General features: G+C 42.1%; 1 pseudogene; it reads left to right on the top strand.

Moving 5' to 3' along the window:
- The first annotated feature begins 3,946 nt into the window (after positions 1 to 3,946).
- On the top strand, positions 3,947 to 6,478 carry LOC121436664 (annotated as a pseudogene).
- Positions 6,479 to 6,720: the final 242 nt, after the last annotated feature.

Raw genomic sequence — 6,720 nt, 5'->3', positions numbered from 1 at the left:
CTAATTGTATGAAATACCCAGCATTAAATCATGATGATAATTATTGGTGGGACATGAAAGAATTGGAATCATTGGAATTCTGTTCTAGTCACTCAGTTTCTTTTTGCAGTTCTAGTAACTGAAGTCAAGACCTTGTTCATCCAAGAAAGTGTTGTCACTGAGCTCCAGCCTCAGCCCCGCTCAACTGCCTTTATAAACGAAATGGTGCTCCGGAGAAATGAAGCCTTCTAAAGCTGTGTAGTATCTCTAAATAATCAATAGCTTAAAGTCGCTGAAGATATCACATACCTGTGTCAGAGGACACGGAGAAATCCAACTATTGCCACCCTCAAAGCTTCATTCCTAGTGGCTAACTTCCCCAGTGTGGAGAAGTTCTTGTCACGTTAGCTGGAGAGAAAAGTCATCATCCACCTTACCCAGCTGTGAAACACGTGAGTGACAATAATGACTATCTTGGCAAGATATGCCCATTGGTACAACAGAGGCACAAATGCCATCATGTAAACTAGCCATTTTCTGATTGGATTTAAGGTGCTTGCCGTAAGTGGGACCCCAGCTAATACTACTAACTGAGCCAAAAAAACAAAAAGGAAAAAACAAATAAACAATCCAAACCAAACCAAAACCAAAACAAAACAAAACAAAAAAAACAAAGAAAAAAATCTGGGCTGGTTATACCATAGGTCCCAGGGGGGAAAAATAGCTCTTTTATTCTGCTAAATAAATAATAACCTGTCCCCCACAAGTTCTTACATTTATACTAATAGATTGGGATGTCTATCACCTCCCATCAGGGAAGCTTCTTTTTACAGTAGATGGTGATTAATACAGAAACTCTTAATTGTTATTGCATAGAACAAGAGACTGTGGATTGTTCAGCTCTGAATGGGACATCCGTGACACACCTCATTTCCCCAAGGCTGTAGAAGTGGAAAGACTGGAAGAGTGAAAGGAAGTAGATGTCTCTAGTGACACATGCATTTTCTTAACATGACAGCACAGTGCACACATAAACTCCCAACAGCTGTGAGAATGTACAAGGCTTGCACAAAATCAAGCCAACGCTAAATCCCAATATGGATGGGGGAGGGGCTCGTGCATTCCCACCTCAATCTGAGAAGCTATTGACGATACACAGCTGCTGGGAGAGACTTGTTTTCCTCAAGGATGCGGCATCTGGGAGGCTACCCATGCTCCCATGGACATACTGGTAGCACCGAGAGGACTGCACGGGTATTAAACTTTTAAAGAAGGAGAAAAACACATGAAGTTGGGAAGGAAAAGTATTTATGATAGGGGAGGAATGGGGAAGGGAATGAGAGCATAATGGATCCAGAAACATTGTCTGCATGCATGACTATTAAATAAAATAATTAATTAAAAAAGAATAGAAAGAAACCTGTGGCAAATGAGAAAAAAAGGTTGCTCTGTAATCACTATAATGGGAGGCTTAAAATAAAGCCAAATGTTTGTAAATAAAAAATTAAATAAAAGCAGCATCAAAGTAGAAAGAAATTACACTTTCTAGAATAGCTGAAATCAAAAGATTGGCATCAGTTGCTGTTGGCAAGTGTGTGAAGCTACTGTAACACTCTCGCACATGAAGGGTGATACACAAAACAGAACTACTGCTTTAGGAAACAGTTTAGCAGCTTCCCACAAAGTCAAAAATATTCTCAACACAGGATCCAACAATTCCATCACTGTGTTATTACTGTAGAGAAAGGAAAACATGTGCTTCCAAAAGAGTTGAGTAATAATCTTAGTAGCGTCTTTGATGTGTACTAGCCCCATCCATAAAAATTAACCCCACTGTCTGTGAAAAAGAATCGAATAAACAAACTATCGTGTGTTCATATAGCAGAATATTACTCAGCAATACAGGAAATAAGATGGTGCTACATATAGCAATGTAAGCAACTTATTAGAAGTAACTGGTAAGAGAATTTAAATTGAGGAATTGCATATAGATCAGATTGGCCTATAGGCACATCCGTGGGAGAGATTGTCTTGATTGTTAATTGATGTAGGAAGAACAAACCCATTGTGAGTGGCACCATTCCCTGGTTCAGAGAGCTGTCTCCCTCCCCTCCCCCATCTTATATTCTTCTCTAGGGCTAGGATTAAAGGCATGAACCACCCAGTTTCTATGGCAACTAGTGTGGCTACTGGGATTAAAGGTGTGTGTGTGTGTGTGTGTGTGTGCGTGTGTGTGTTACCCTAACCTGGTCTGTAAAGATGATCAGTGGGATGGTTGTACTCTCAGATCTTCACGCAGTCTTTATTTATAAAAATACAATGAAATGCCACTACATTCATTCTTGTCCCTATGAAAGGAGTCTATACCACACACTTCTGTGACAGTGACCATTATGAACACTGCTGTTGGGGACTTGTCTCTTTTTTTTTAATTTTTTTTTATTTAATTATTAAGGATTTCTGCCTCCTCCCCGCAACCGCTTCCCATTTCCCTCCCCCTCCCCCGATCAAGTCCCCCTCCCTCATCTGCTCGAAGAGCAATCAGGGTTCCCTGACCTGTGGGAAGCCCAAGGACCACCCACCTCTATCCAGGTCTCCTAAGGTGAGCAACCAAACTGCCTAGGCTCCCCCAAAGCCAGTACGTGCAGTAGGATCAAAAACCCACTGCGATTGTTCTTGAGTTCTCAGTATTCCTCATTGTCCACTATGTTCAGCTAGTCCGGATTAATCCCATGCTTTTTCAGACAACATGGGAGCACCGGACAGAAATCTCAAGGTCCAAATCAGGAGCAGAAGGAGACGGAGCACGAGCAAGGAACTCAGGACCGCGAGGGGTGCACCCACACACTGAGACAATGGGGATGTTCTATCGGGGACTTGTCTCTTGTGATGGCCTGAAATACCCTTAAACTGTGCACTGAAGCAGTTTTTCATTCTGCAGTTATCTTTGTCAGATACCTTCGAAGCAGGATAGAAACAAGAAAACTGAAAGGAACTTGAAAAGGGAAGGGAGCCCTTCACCCTGGAAGAGTGAAGCCTCTTGCCAACTGAGTGTCAACACTTCCATCATAATTGACAATATTCCTTTTATCTGAAAGTATTTTTGGAACTGGAAAGATTGGCTGAGAAGTTAAGAGCACATACCCCTCTTGCAGAGGTCCGGAGTTCTGTTCCCAATACCCACAAGATAATACAGACATCTGTAATTCAAGTTCCAGAGTATTTGATGCCCTCTCCTGTCCTCCAAGGACATTTACACACACATGGTCCATAGACATACATGCAGTTGAGATGCCCATACATATTATGTTAGTTGCTGCTTTATTGCTGTGAAGAGATACGATGATGACAGCAACTCTTATAAATGAAAACATTTAACCAGGGCCTTGCTTACAGTTTCAGAGGATGAGTCCATGATCATTGTGGTGGGGAGCATAGCAGCACTCAGGCAGGCATGATGTTAGAGAACTACATCCTGATCCATTGGCAGGAGAGAGAGAGAGAGAGAGAGAGAGAGAGAGAGAGAGAGAGAGAGAGAGAGAGAGACAGAGAGACAGAGAGACAGAGAGACAGAGAGACACAGACACAGAGAGAGAGAGAGAGAGAGAGAGAGAGAGAGAGAGAGAGAGAGAGAGAGAGAGAAAGAGAGAGAGACTGGAATAAATGTGGGCTCTTAAAACTCCCAAACTCCACTCCACGCCTACTCCCTGTAACACACATCCTCCCACATGGGCACACCTCTTGCAACAAAGTTATACCCCTTAGTCATTCCCAGACAGCACATTAACTGAGGACCATCCATGCAAATATATGAGCCTATGGGGGTGAATCTTACTCGAACCACCACATACCACTAACTGTTCCCATCCTTACCCAGGATCTTTGGCCAAGGAAAGCATGGTTGAATTCTTTATGCTGGACTTACTGGGTCCTCTGAGTAGGAGCATAGACAGGGATGCTAAGGGACATGTGGACAGTGACAACCCTGCACAAGAAGGTTTCGGAGAGGAAAAATATTAGCGACTGGCCTCGAGATCATTCTTATGACATTTTGCTAGAGAATGTGGTTGGTTTTTTGCTCTTTTCCTCTGGCAAAGGCTAAAGTGAAGAATTTTGGATTAATGGATTGATAGATTTCAAGAGAGCCTAGTATTGACTGTTGTCTTGTAGTTAGCTGGAATCACTTTGATACAGATCTACACTGCAGAAACACAAAATGTGTAGTGTAAAGAGAAAACAGACACCAGGAAGAGTAATGGTTTTTTTTTTAAATTTATTTCTTTATTAAGGATTTCTGCCTCCTCCCCACCACCGCCTCCCATTTCCCTCCCCCTCCCCCCATCAAGTTCCCCTCCCTTATCAGCTGGAAGAGCAATCAGGGTTCCCTGACCTGTGGGGTTAAACAGGAAGAGTAATGTTGGATCTAAATCCTGTGCTCAAGGAGATAAAGAGTTTAAAGAAATGCCTGATGCTAAATGAGATAAAGGGAGTAGTGACCTGGGGGCGAGGTCCCACACAGCTTAATTCCCAACTTGAATAAATGCATTGAAGGAGCAGTGCAGGGAACTATCAACAAGTCAAAGTTTAGGCAAATAAGAGTAATCCAGGGGCTCAGGTTTTGGCCCTAGGCAGAGGCAGATTTGGTAGCTTTGGGACCACTTGGGTTTGGCTTTAAGGGGTTGTGCACTCTCCCTCCAGGGCTAAAAAAAGCTGCTGAGGCCAGGTGTAAGGTAAGGGAAGCCTCGGTATGGAGGTCCAATGAGGCCAATGCATGGAGCTGCAAATTTGAAACTTTCAAGACTCCAAAATGTTGGAGTTGCCATGGTTCTAGGATACCTGCCGAGGAAAGTGGAACAGTGGCTGAGAAACGAGCTCCAATAAAGTTGATAGGAGGAGATCTGAAAAGCACTTTGACATCAGGCATGGAAATGTAGAATTTGTAGATTTCCCTGCTGGTTTTCAGTCACGCTTTGGTCCAGTATTTCCTCCCTACATGCCCTTTCCTCCCTTTGGAAATGATAATGTATATTCCTTTTTTCTCTTTTTTAAAAATGCTTATTTATTATGTATACAGTGTTCTGCCTGCATGTGTGCTTGCACACCAGAAGAGGGCACCAGATCTCATTATAGATAGTTGTGAGCCACCATCTGGTTGCAGGAATTGAACTCAGAACCTCTGAAAGAGCAGGCAGTGCTCTTAACCTATGAGCCATCTCTCTAGCCCGGTAATATATATCCTGTGTTATTGTATGTTGGTAGTATGTGATCTGCTTTTGATTTTGATTTTACAGAGGATTACAGTTACAAGATTTCTGTGAGTCTAAGAACAGACTTTGGACTTTTAAACAGTGTTGAGTCTGTGAAAGGCTATGGGGACTTTTGATCTTGGACTGAGCACATTTTGCATTAAGATATGGCTATAGGCCTAATGGGGACAGGGAGTGGAATGTGATTATTTGAGTTAGATTGACACCCCGTGGACTCTTAAGTTTACAGACTTGGTCCCCAATTGAAAAGCTATCCAGGGAGGATTAGGAAGTATGGCTTTGTTGAAGAAAGTGTGGCGTTATTGAGGAGGTGTGTCACTGGGAGTTGGCTTGGAGGTGTCAACACCCACACCCAGCCCAGTGTCTCTGCCTGCTTCCAGTGCATCAGGATGTAGTTCTCAGCTACCTTTCTAGCATCATACCCACCTGTGTGCTGCCATGCCCCCAACCATGATGACAAAGCCTCTGACACTGTAAGCAGTCCCCCAATTCAATGCTTTCTTTTATAGGACTTGCTATGATCATGGTGTCTCTTCACAGCAATAGAACAATAACTAAGAGACACATAAAATAAAAACAAATAAAACTTTTTAAAGAAAGCTATTTTAAATTATCGTGTTAAAACACCAATATTCTATGCTTAAGCCCTTAAGTGATATATGGTCTTTCTTCTTCCCCAGCAGCAAACCTACAATTTTCTAGGAATCTCATTAGAAGCCCCATTTGCTGTAAAGTACATGTCTTTACTTCACATCATTGCGCGACCCTTGTGACCCTTGATTCATCAGATTACAAGCCATACAAGATACAGAACCCTGAAGACACCTTGTAATTTCACTTACTGAAAACTGAAGGAAAACAGAGAGAGTAAGGATGTGCCTTGCAGAGGCCACTGTGGTGCACAGATCTCCAATAAAGCCACTATCACCATATCTGACCAGGAGATAAAACCTTCAACTGAGGACTTAGGGGACAAGAAGGAAGGGGAATACATTAAACTCGAAGTTATTGGATAGGATAGCAGTGAGATACATTTCAAAGTGAAAATAGCAACACATCAGAAGAAACTCAAAAGAAAATCACAAAGACAGGGAGGGCCAACAGATTCATTTGGATTTCTCTTTGAAGGGCAGAGAATTGCTGATGAACATACTCCACAATAACTGGGAATGGAAGAAGATGAGGCTGATGTTCATCAAAAACAAACTGGATGGGGGAGGAGTGCCATTTGATGGTGTCACAAATTCTTTTTACTGTTTCCTTTTCTCTCAATCATTTTCTATTTTTAAAATAGGTTCTTTTGTAACGTGTTCAAAATGAAAATTGAATACGGACACTCCAGCTCTTTAGAACATCTGCTAATCTGAATTCTAGTGTTCAAAATTCACTATTGGTTGTTATTTTTGTGTTGATTTTTAGTGATCAAACTTCAGCTCCCTTAATATTGTCCTTTTTTCATTTAACAAAATGTCAT

The sequence above is a fragment of the Microtus oregoni genome, unplaced genomic scaffold (genome assembly GCF_018167655.1).
Source record: "Microtus oregoni isolate MIOR12 unplaced genomic scaffold, Mior012 000050F_001, whole genome shotgun sequence".
Lineage (NCBI taxonomy): Eukaryota > Metazoa > Chordata > Mammalia > Rodentia > Cricetidae > Microtus > Microtus oregoni.
The sequence above is the reverse complement of the archived record's forward strand: the minus strand, read 5'-3'. Positions and strand labels throughout refer to the sequence as shown.